The sequence below is a fragment of the Bombina bombina genome, chromosome 5 (assembly GCF_027579735.1).
Source record: "Bombina bombina isolate aBomBom1 chromosome 5, aBomBom1.pri, whole genome shotgun sequence".
Taxonomy (NCBI): Eukaryota; Metazoa; Chordata; class Amphibia; order Anura; family Bombinatoridae; genus Bombina; species Bombina bombina.
The window spans coordinates 224,150,497-224,162,997 of record NC_069503.1 but is presented as its reverse complement, the minus strand read 5'-3'; the positions used below and the strand labels follow the sequence as shown (position 1 = coordinate 224,162,997).

At 34.8% G+C, this 12,501-nt stretch overlaps 1 protein-coding gene across 1 annotated transcript in view; it reads right to left on the bottom strand.

Moving 5' to 3' along the window:
* The window catches only part of NRP1 (neuropilin 1), a 175,409-nt gene that overhangs the window by 74,697 nt on the left and 88,211 nt on the right, over window positions 1-12,501 (bottom strand). The gene's annotated exons all lie outside the window — the stretch shown is intronic.

Here is a 12,501-nt window from a genome sequence, read left to right as displayed (position 1 = left end):
TCTTCCTGTACCACTGCTTGAAGAAGGTGTCTTCCAGAAACTGGCAGTAGGACTGGGAGTTGAGCTTGACTCCATCCTCAACCCGAAAAGGCCCCACAAGCTCATCTTTGATGATACCAGCCCAAACTAGTACTCCACCTCCACCTTGCTGGCGTCTGAGTCGGACTGGAGCTCTCTGCCCTTTACCAATCCAGCCACGGGCCCATCCATCTGGCCCATCAAGACTCACTCTCATTTCATCAGTCCATAAAACCTTAGAAAAATCAGTCTTGAGATATTTCTTGGCCCAGTCTTGACGTTTCAGCTTGTGTGTCTTGTTCAGTGGTGGTCGTCTTTCAGCCTTTCTTACCTTGGCCATGTCTCTGTGTATTGCACACCTTGTGCTTTTGGGCACTCCAGTGATGTTGCAGCTCTGAAATATGGACAAACTGGTGGCAAGTGGCATCTTGGCAGCTGCACGCTTGACTTTTCTCAGTTCATGGGCAGTTATTTTGCGCCTTGGTTTTTCCACACGCTTCTTGCGACCCTGTTGACTATTTTGAATGAAACGCTTGATTGTTCGATAATCACGCTTCAGAAGCTTTGCAATTTTAAGAGTGCTGCATCCCTCTGCAAGATATCTCACTATTTTTGACTTTTCTGAGCCTGTCAAGTCCTTCTTTTGACCCATTTTGCCAAAGGAAAGGAAGTTGCCTAATAATTATGCACACCTGATATAGGGTGTTGATGTCATTAGACCACACCCCTTCTCATTACAGAGATGCACATCACCTAATATGCTTAATTGGTAGTAGGCTTTCGAGCCTATACAGCTTGGAGTAAGACAACATGCATAAAGAGGATGATGTGGTCAAAATACTCATTTGCCTAATAATTCTGCACTCCCTGTATATATATATATATATATATATATATATATATATATATATATATATATATATATATGCACTAATGCATAAGGTATATTTATATTTACAGGTGTTTTTCCTTAATACCGTTCTACAATACCATTCACTGACTTGTAATTTGTTCTATGTGAATTTGTTGTTTAATAAATATTTGCGAACTTGTAGAATGCTCTGTTTATTTGATTTATTAAAAATGATTTTGTTAGTTATTATGCCAAGTAGAATTTTATCAAGAACAGATTTTCCTTAGTAATTAGCTGCTACCTAACGTGTAGTTTACTAACTGAATTTCATTCTATTATATGACTGGTTGTTTTAGTCTAGGATTTCTTATATTTGTGTATATAAGAAAACAGCATATTTACTAGTATAATGAAAGCCATTTACCATCAAATAATGAACCACACAGAAATTCCTTAGAAACGGATTCTTCATTTTTAATATGAAAGTGCAATATAGAACTTGTGTTGTGTCTTTAGGGTCAGATTTTTATTGGGCAATGTAGGCAGTTGCCTAGGGATACCTTTTTCAGAGGGTCACCTTTCTAGCTGGCAAAGTAATAAAAGTTTACAATTCACTACTCATCAGCTTATATTCAGTGTTCTGTAAACTTGTTTGCCCAGAAAAGCTAATCAATAACCTCCTGGGTAATATATAAGCCTTTCTTATACAGATATATGGTTTGTGGTTGGCAATAGTGAGTGAACGTTAGTTGATAAGTCAGAGTTCTAATTAACATGTATCTAGGGAAGCCAGCTGTGTAAATCTTGCCCTGTGTGCCTTTGGCTGTCTTTATTTCATACCCATCTTACCATTTTAAGCCAAGCAGTGCTGACACATAAATAACTCTACAGGAGTGAGCATAATGTTATCTATATGGTACACATAAATGAGCAGTGGCTTGGTGTGAAAAGCCATAAAAATGTTCTGAGATAATGGTGGCCTGCAGGGGCTTAGAAACAGGTAGAACTTTACAGGTCTAGAGGTTATAAAGTATATTAATATAACAATGTGGTTGTGCAAAGCTGGGGAATGGGGGGATTTATCTATCTTTTTAAACAATAACAGTTTTGGAGTAGACTTTCCCATTAGCTGAGCAGCACATACTGTACTGAAAACACACACGTTGATAAGTTATAACACTGCTGTTTTGGATAACCAGTTACCTAGGGTGAATATAAACAGTAAGTAACCTCTGTTTCACTCAAACCTAGGCCTGAAACAAATAATATGTTCACTTCCCATCCAATGCTCCCATCAGATGTGTTGGAAATAAAGTGCAAGCACAGTGCTTTCTCCTATTCACACTTGCAACAGGGGAAGTGAAAAAAAAAAAAGAGATTGTATTCTTTGTGGTGACTTTTTGCCATTGTGGTATATCTATAAACTAGAGGTATTCTCTAAAATAACATGAACTGCTGGTGAGAAAAGCAAAATATGATTTGTGTGGGTAACTCACAGAAAAAGCCCAGGAATTGCTGTTAAATCCAGTAAGTGCAAAAATGTTAAAACAGCATTAGCACAGTATTCTGAACTATTCCAGCAGTGAAGGTGTTAACTTCTACGTGCTGGAACTGTATGGAACATATGGGTCCAATATTTTTATATACTTGTAGCCTTTCACTGTCTAGCATAAAATATATATTTTCCATCTCAGAATCTCTATAGATCTATGGAAAAGTTAATTATTCTTTAGGTCTGAACCTCCAATTACAGAATATGAATAGTCACAGCAGAATGTGTTGTTAGTACTAAAATTCTCAGGATCAATACTTATTATTCATTTTAAACAAAATAATTATGCTTATTAACTAAGCCATGACTGAATTATATAAAGGGAAACACATTATGGGAACTCAAATAATTTCAGACGGAACAAATGCTTATTTATTAGAAATAATAATAATAAAAAGATATCACAAGAGTCAGACATTATTAAACACAATCAATCAATCAATCTATCAATCAATTTGTATGTCTTTCAGTATATGCCATTTACTCTCTATCTATTTTCTCTCCATAGTTATCTGTCTTTCACTTAATCTGTCTTTCTGAATGATAGGTAACCTTTGTTGAAGGTGCAGCAATGCACTACTGGGAGCTAGCTGAACATATCTGGTGAACCAATGGCAAGAGGCATTTATGTGCAGCCACCAATCAGCAGCTATCTCCCAGTAATGCATTGCTGCTTTTGAGCCTACTTAAGTATTCATTTCAACTAAGGATACCAAAAGAATTAAGCAAACTAGGTAATAGAAGTAAATTGGAAAGTTATTTAAAATTGCCTTAGCTGTCTTAATCGTGAAAGAAAAAAAGGTTGGTTTCATGTCCCTTTAAGGAAGTCAGTGACCATGAGTGTTATGGAAATCTCATGAGTTACTAGCAAAAAAACAACCATTGCTTTTCCCCACGTGATCAGAAACACATGATAATTATTGTTATAAATCGTTACATTGTTATTTGCTAGTAGATAAGATTGCACAAAAGCTATGGTTGCTACCAAAATAGTATTAGTTAAAGAGACATAAAACCTATTTTTTGTCTTTCATGATTTAGATAGCGCATATATATTTTTTAACAACTTTTCAATTGACTTTTATTATTCATTTTGCTTCATTCTCTTGGTATCCTTTTTTTTCAGGAGCAGCAATGCACAACTGGGACAAAGTAGTAAGCCAATGGCAAGAGACATATATGTGCAGTAACCAATCAGCAGCTTGCTCCAAGCTAAGAATACCTAGGTATATTTTTCAACAAAGGATGCCAAGAGAACTAAGCAAATTAGATAATTGAAGTAAATTAGAAAGTTGTTTGAAATTGTATGCTCTATCTCAATCCTGAAGGAATTTTTTTTGTGTTTCATGTCTCTTTAAGAGTCAGAAGACTGTTAAACTGTTGCGCTCAATGACAGTCATACACTGAGAAGAAAATGGAATAAACTTTAACAATAAATAGACCCTTTGAACTCAGGTAGCATTGGAGACACAGACAACTTGGTTACTGGATTTGCAAACAGAGGAACTTTGTTTGCAATGGAGTCATAGCTGAAGAGTCTTTATATGACTCACTGGCTTATAATTTTTAAGTAGTTATTTGGTATGTCTGAATTTAGTTGGCCTGAATAGCGCCCCTGGACATTTCTGAGCTTTGCTCTCTCTGTGTATTATACATTCAAGAACAGCCAGAAGCTTTGCAGAATATCATACAAAGGAGTATTGAATTTCTTACAAGGCATATCTAGGCTGGCTAATGCAATATTGATCTGAGAAGACTTAGATAAAGCAGACAGTATTAATCAGGGTTCTGTATATAAAGCATGGCTATGATATAAAGTATGTTATGTCAACATATTTCATTAGAGTATCAATCTAGTAATTAGCTGCTACTAAAAGACTAGTCTAATAAAGGAGGCGTAATGCTCAACGCTGTTCTCTTGTAAGTTATAGATTTTATGTTTACTTGAAAGAAAATATTTCCTCATTTTGCCAGACATATTAAAATCTAAGCACCACGGCAAATCTTCTATGGAAATACCTTGTGTATCTATAATTAACATGTATTATTAACAAAAGCTGCCCAAATGTCTACTCTGAAGTAGACGAGAGGAAGTAATTAAACTGAGCTTATCTCTCTGCGGCTAATTATCTACATATATTTATGTGACCTTTCACTTTATGCTTTTTCTAAGGTCCCCAACTGAGTCCATGTCAAGAGAAATATAGTCAATACAGATGTACAGGTGGGGGGTTTCTATAAAATTTATATTAAATACCTCTTGCTTTCTAATAAAGTTGTGCTTGTCTAATACTCACTAGAAAGACCAAAAAGCAAATTATGTAACCTACATTTTCTTCAAAATTTATCTACTGGAGTGTATTAAATTGTTTACAAACACCACCAGCTTTAGCGAGAGCAATATTTGTGTGCGCTGGCATTACAAGTAAAGTGCAATGCGAACACGACCTCGCGTTCCCATTGCTTGGAAGTTTTGCTCTCACAAGAGCGTGCTTCCATAGGTTCCAATGAGAGCCTTGTTCTCATGCCGTATATACACATATTAACACATAAATATGTATGTACATAAGCATATACATATATATTTAAAGTAAAAACACAATCTCCATAGGCCGCTATGTAAAGGTACTTTTCAGTGCCGTTTTTATCCCCACACACATTTATTGTGGCAAACAATATCGCAAAGAATTCATAAACTTTTCACAATCTGCTAGTATGTTAATTAAATGCCATAGTACAAAAACAAATCCGAATTACAAGGTATTTATTTGTGCCCCTTTAACATCTGCTCTGTCTCCTCCAGCGTTCAAGGATAAATGCACACCTGTGCATCCTTTGGGATCCATTGGGTTAATACACTTCATATCCTTCAAGACTCTTTCTACAGCACTTTATTTTCATCATTTTATATGCATTACAATGCGACTAAAAAAAAAAATCTTGATGACAGCAAAGTTTAGACAAGTAGCGGAGTAAGTTGAGATAAAAGAGATTAATGGAGTGTTTAATTTGCTTTGACATTAACATCTATTGCAAGACACTGCTTTTTTGTTCCTTTCATTCACAAGTGTTTTTATTTTATTGACTGGAGCACTGATGTTGTGCCAAGACGATGGTACTCAAACTGTATACATACTCCTCTAAATGAGTATTCAGTCTTCATATCAGTCACATAATCCTTTAGGGCAAGATATCTAGTGGTAAGACAGTGCTAAGATCTAACACTTTTATTGACATTAAACTATTTGTCTTGATCGTCGCATCTTTGCAGTATGCAATTACACAAACCCGGCCGGGAAACTACATGTTTATATTAAAGAGTATGAGTATTTTCAAATACGTATCTCTGACTATGTTTTATTAAGATGAGAGAGTCCATCAACATAAATTCACTGGCACTGTAGCTCAACAGTCATTTACAAATGACTTAAAGGGATAGAAAAGTCAAATTTGAAATGTACATAGATGTATTTCAATTAGAAATAGAAGCACTTTTGCAATATACTTCCATTAGCAAAAATGCTTCTAGTGAGAGTTATTACTGTTTTTCTGTGGCATATGCACATATCCTGTGTGGGCCGTGCACAAGGTTGCCACCTCGGCCATATTTTCCTGGACACTTATGAGTTACACATGCTGCAGGGTGTGCAAGGAGGAACATGAATAGTGCTGGGCAGGGGTTCAGTTCATGTTCCCCTCTGCACACCCTGCAGCACGTGTAACTCATAGGTGTCCAGGCAAATATGGCTGAGGTGGCAACCCTAGCCATACCCCAGTATTCAAACACCATGCTCGGTCAAAGAGCTGGCAGCAGAGGCGTAACTAGAAACCACAGGGCCCAGGTGCAAGAATCTAAGAAGGGCAAACATGGCTGAGGTGGCAACCAAAGCCGTACCCCAGTATTCAAACACCATGCTCTGTCAAAGAGCTGGCAGCAGAGGCGTAACTAGAAACCACAGGGCCCAGGTGCAAGTATCTAAGAATCCCTGCAATTGCGCCCTCTGCACCCCCTGTAGTTCCACCCCTGGCTGGCAGTGGTGTGTATTTCTTCTGTGAAGACATAATTTGTGTTATACAAGCCACCATTGACTTTCTGAGAAGTTGTGGTGTTTGAATACTGGTGCACAACCCTCACAGGATATGTGCGTATGCCACAGAAAAGCAGTATTAACTTTTAATAGTAGAATTTTAGCTTCTATTTCAAATTTAAATGCAGTCATGCCTATTTCAATATTGACCTTTCTATCCCTTTAAATGCATATTTACATTAAATACAGTCTTTTTAAACATGCTTAGTACATACCAACGATTAAAGGAATAGGAAAGTAAAAATTAACATTTTAATACATATAATTAAATATTATAGATTACAATCTCCAAGTTTGTAGATTACTATCTCCAAGAGATAGAGTATGTCTATGTGTTACAATCATTAGAATTGGAAAGCTACACATAATAAAATGGTATTTATTATTATTATAATTTATTTGTATAGCGCTTTTTATCATGTTTAAAATGATATAGGCACATTGTTCACCAAATATGTTTTGAACAAAATGCAGATACTATAGCGATACAAATTCTTTATTCATTAATGTGAATAAAAAAAAATTGCTTTCGAAAAACAGTTAATTGTTTCTCCCAATTGGTTATGTAATTGACAAACCCATAAAAAATTTGAGTTGCAGAGTGAGGTGTGAAACTTTAATCAATGTGAACGCAGCAGACCCAGAGGCTGAGACCTACAGGTGTGGGTGTAAAATAATATGTTGTGAAACTCAGAGAAGGCATCTGTTCAGCTACTGACCTCAAAAGCCGTTTGCTGGTAAATAACGACAGACAATACAACAACTTGCACTTAAGATTTAAGTCTTCAATCACAATACAAAAGTTAATATTTTTAAATGATAGCTTCAGGGTTTTATGCAAATATGTGCTATGGAATGGTACATGCATTATTAATGATGTAACTGCAAGGGAAAGCCACTGTAGTTAATTACCTTCAACTGCTATGAAAATAAAGCTATGGATAAGCTTAACTGGGACATAGAAGTCACTTAGTTACAAAAAGAAATAAAGTAATAAACGTTTTCTCAAATTAAAAAATAGTCATCATTAAGTTTAATAAAAGGTCAGCTAGAAGATTTATAATCAGTAATTTCTTGCAATTTGCTTGCTGAGTCTAATCTCTATTGGTTTGCTTATTTTTTTTAATCTCTTCTGTACTACATAGCCATGCTTTCCTTAAAGGACCAGTCAACACAATAGATTTGCATAATCAACAAATGCAAGATAACAAGACAATGCAATAACACTTAGTGTGAACTTCAAATGAGTAGTAGATTTTTTTTCCGGACAATTTTAAAAGTTATGTACCATGTGACAGCCATCAGCCAATCACAAATACACACACATACCATGTGACAGCATCAGCCATTCACAAATGCATACACACATTCTTGCACATGCTCAGCAGGAGCTGGTGACTGAAAAAGTTTAAATATAAAAAGACTGTGCACATTTTGTTAATGGAAGTAAATTGGAAAGTTGTTTAAAATGGCATGCTCTATCTGAATAATGAAAGTTTAATTTTGATTGAGTGCCCCTTTAAAGGACCAGTAAATACAGTAGATTTGCAATGCATGATAGAAAAGACAATGCAATTGCACTTAGGGGGTGATTTATCAAGCCACAGTTCGCCTCTGGCGGGCTGAATTCTCCTGGCAGAATTCAGAATTGCACAACACGAGCACTATTTTGCAATTGCGTGAAATCCCGCCCCCTGCCTGCGCACAGCCAATCATGCGCGGGCAGGAGCTGTCAATCTCCCCGATCTGACTATACCGGGGAGATTGAAATTCGCCACTTTAGAAGTGGCGAAAGGTTAGGAAAGCAGCGGTCTCTTAAATATGGCATGCAGGTTCTTTTGCAGGTTCTTTTGTGAGAACCTGCAGTCGTATGGGGTTGAAAGGCTTGCGAAGCCTTTGATAAATCGAGCCCTTAGTCTGAACTTCAAATAAGTAGTAGATATATATTTTTTCTAACAAATTTCAGTTATGTCTTTTTCCACTCCCCTTGTATCATGTGACAGCCATCAGCCAATCACAAATGCATATACATATAGTTTGTGACTTCTTGCAGATGCTCAGTAGTTGCTGGCGACTCAAAAAGTGTAAATATAAAAACACTGTGCACATTTCATTAATGGAAGTAAATTGGAAAGTAAAGTTGTTCTATCTGAATCGTGAAAGTTTAATTTTGACTTGAGTGTCCCTTTAAAGTGATATTACACAGTCTGTTTCATAGTTGTAAAAAAAAACACACTAGACAATGACATATACTTAAAGGAATAGTCTAGTCAAAATTAAACTTTCATGATTCAGATAGAGCATGAAATTTTAAGCAACTTTCTAATTTGCTCCGATTATCTATTTTTCTTCATTCTCTTGCTATCTTTATTTGAAAAGCAAGAATGTAAGCTTAGGAGCCTGGCCCATTTTTGGCTCAGCACCTGGGTTGCGCTTGCTGATTGGTGGCTAAAAGTCCCCCAAATGCCCCCAAAATAAAGAGTCATATATTTTATGAAAAAATAAAGATAGCAGTATCTTTATTTTTTAATAAAATAACTGCAAAAAGCAGTTTTTAGGTTTGTAAAGTTGGCGGTTGTGCCTTTACATTGTGGTCTACACACACACATAATAACACATACATATATATGTACATAATCATATGCATATATATTTACAATTTACTGCCATTGCTCCGCTACTTACTTCCTTCACTGTGCTAGGTTCTAAGCCGTCTCTAATGGCATGAGAACGAGGCTCCCATTTTATATTGTAAATACATATACATATATATATATATATATATATATATATATATATATATATATATATATATATATATATATATATGTATTTACCTATATCTGTAGATCTATTCCTATAGATATATTATAGATACTGTAAAAAATTCTAAATAATCCATAGAATATATATATATATTAATATTTTTTACACTAACTATAATCATTTCTAATAAGTATTATTATTTTTTTAAATAATTAATATTTCAATAATGCAATGTAATATTAGTAATACTTAATTTGCGCTAACTGACACCACGTTAAACCTAAAGCATGAAAGCTGATGCGCATTACTTTTAATAATATTATACATTTCTATGTTCTTCACATAGAATTTTTTTATTATTATTAAATATATATTTCTATATATATATATATATATATATATATATATATATATATATATATATATATATATATATATATATATATATATATATATATATAATGTTAATGTAATATATATATAAAAGAAAGAGATATGAATTGAGGGCAGCAGTCCCCAATTCACCCTATAGCGCAATTATACAGATATAATGCCGCCCTGAAATTACAACACGACCCCTATATACTTCGCACTAGCTGAGGGTACCTAGCAGCCTAGTCCCAAAGAAAAAGAAGCGTCCCTTAACACTTCCAATACACTACACATAGAACAAAGAATATGAGATGGCGCAAGAGATCAGCTAGTATATATACATATAAATATTAGATGTTATATCATAAAAAGTGCCAGAAATGAGAGGGATAATCCCCTAACAATGTAACTCTAAGCACTATAGTATAAAGGAAAAAGAATCTATTTCAAGAAAATATATATATACAAAGAAAAAATAAATGGAGATAAAAATAAGTTAAACGAAATCCTAAAAACAAGTAGGTGTCACAGTTCCAGATGTATAGAAGTCAGAATAAATGTGTATATATATGAGACTCCACACATATATATAAGCAATGCACAAAATCAGCAGTTCTTCATCGCTGTTTCCCCTATTAGATGTGCACTTACTTCTAGAACCCTCAATCAGATGAGGTAATGATGTAGCAGAATTCACAAATGGGCTAGGCGCCTCCTGTAGTATGGATCAGGTATGTAGTAGATCTCTGGTCATATGCTGAATCTTGTCACAGAAATTATAGCCAAGCTCCGTGTGGATTTTCCAAGGTCCAGTGCTTTATGTGTGGACAGAAGACTCTCAGCTCCGGTAACCATCAGTCTCTTGTTTCTACCAGCTATAAATTCAGACATGCAGCAAGGTCTCAAATCCTCCCTCTCTGGAGTAGCCTGCACAATGAGATCTGGAACTGTGACACCTACTTGTGTTTAGGATTTCGTTTAACTTATTTTTATCTCCATTTATTTTTTCTTCGTATATATATATTTTCTTGAAATAGATTCTTTTTCCTTTATACTATAGTGCTTAGAGTTACATTGTTAGGGGATTATCCCTCTCCTTTCTGGCACTTTTTATGATGTAACATCTAATATTTATATGTATATATACTAGCTGATTTCTTGCGCCATCTCATATTCTTTGTTCTATATATATATATATATATATACCTATATATCTATAGGAATATAGACATTGGATAGTTTAACTCCTGTCAGGTTAGGGTGCGAGCAATAGTTTTTTTTTCTTCTGACTCTCCATTGACTTTTATAAGGAGAATACATTAACTCGATTGAAATATTGCAAATTCCTTTGGTTAGTGGCGTTGCGTGCAAAACGGTTTACTTTCAACTTGTAATAAGCGTGCAACCTGACGCGCGCAAAATGATTACATCTAGCCAAGTTTACGCTTAAATGGGAGCACTAAATAGCGCACCACTTGTAATCTAGCCCTTTAATAGACTAAACAAAAGTCACACCTGCTGCTCTTCAAAACAGCCTATAGGTATACACCCTATTTAGCCCATGGGGCAGGAAACAGAGAATTTGCCTTTTTAAAACTGACTAAAAAAGGCTAACGTGGGTCTGGTGGCACATTGTACCTAAGGGGGTACAAAATGATCACTTTCAAAAGCCATTTCAAAAGCTCTTCGGGCAAGGATTAACCTGTCCTTTTCCTCGGCGGTTTAAATCATTACAGAAAATAAATGTCCCCTTTAAGATTACCTAGTTAATGAGTTAATGGTAATGAATTATTGACGACAACACTTTAGATAAGAACATAAACTGACAAGATGAAAATGATGGTTCTTTTATACAGTAAATCTTTTAATGTGTCACATAAAAATGTGATAACATTCTGATCCACAAAGTCTGATATCCAGGTGCAAGTTTGTTCTAAGCCAAGAAATGCGTTGTGAAAGATCTTGCATTATAACTGATTGTTTAAAAGTACAGTGGGACAGCAAATATTATTAGATGTTGCACAGCGTATACACATCTGTACCTCTAAGGGAAAAATGCAACTGAAATACAAAGGCCTCTGTTGCAAGTAACTAGTATGAGATTCATATGATGGGAAACTCTGTTGGGAAAGCTCAATAATAGGTCTCAAATCAGTTGCAGGAAACAACAACATTTCTGTAATCCTTTTACTGGAAACAAAAATAAATCATGATATATCTTAGGAATTTAATTATTTTAATTAAGTATTTTTAGGCTTGGGAAAAATTAACAACACAAATAAAATAAAGAGAAATTAATTTCCTCTTGGTTTCATTAATATAATTCAATACTGGAGCAGTTTCTCACACCCTGATTTTAAGACAGTTTCAGTTATCTAACACTTTTATCCTGAGAACTAATTAGTAATTGATGTCTGATATTGTCGTCTGGAGAATTTCATACGTTGGTTATCAGAGGTCAGAAGTATTTTTTGCTACAGTGAATGAATGGCTGACCCTTTCAAAAAATGTCATGACATTTAAAAAAAGAAAAAAAAAAAAGGTGTTTTAAATAATTCTGTTTTTCTGAAAGCTAAGAGACATGTTATGTAAAAGGCTGTGATAATCTTTTTGTGGCAGTGGTTGTGTAATAAAATAGCTGGCATTTTATTAAAGGAATTTATATTAAAGTAAAAGAGAAAGCAAGCATTATATTGGCACACTTGCAGGTTATATTACCAGGGAGAATGGATGGTAAAGTTCGGTATATATATCAGATATTCAACCATTAATTCATAAAACATAACCTTTATTAATTATAGAAATATTAAAGCTGTGGACTATGCCACCATTAAAAAACAAGTGTACGTGTG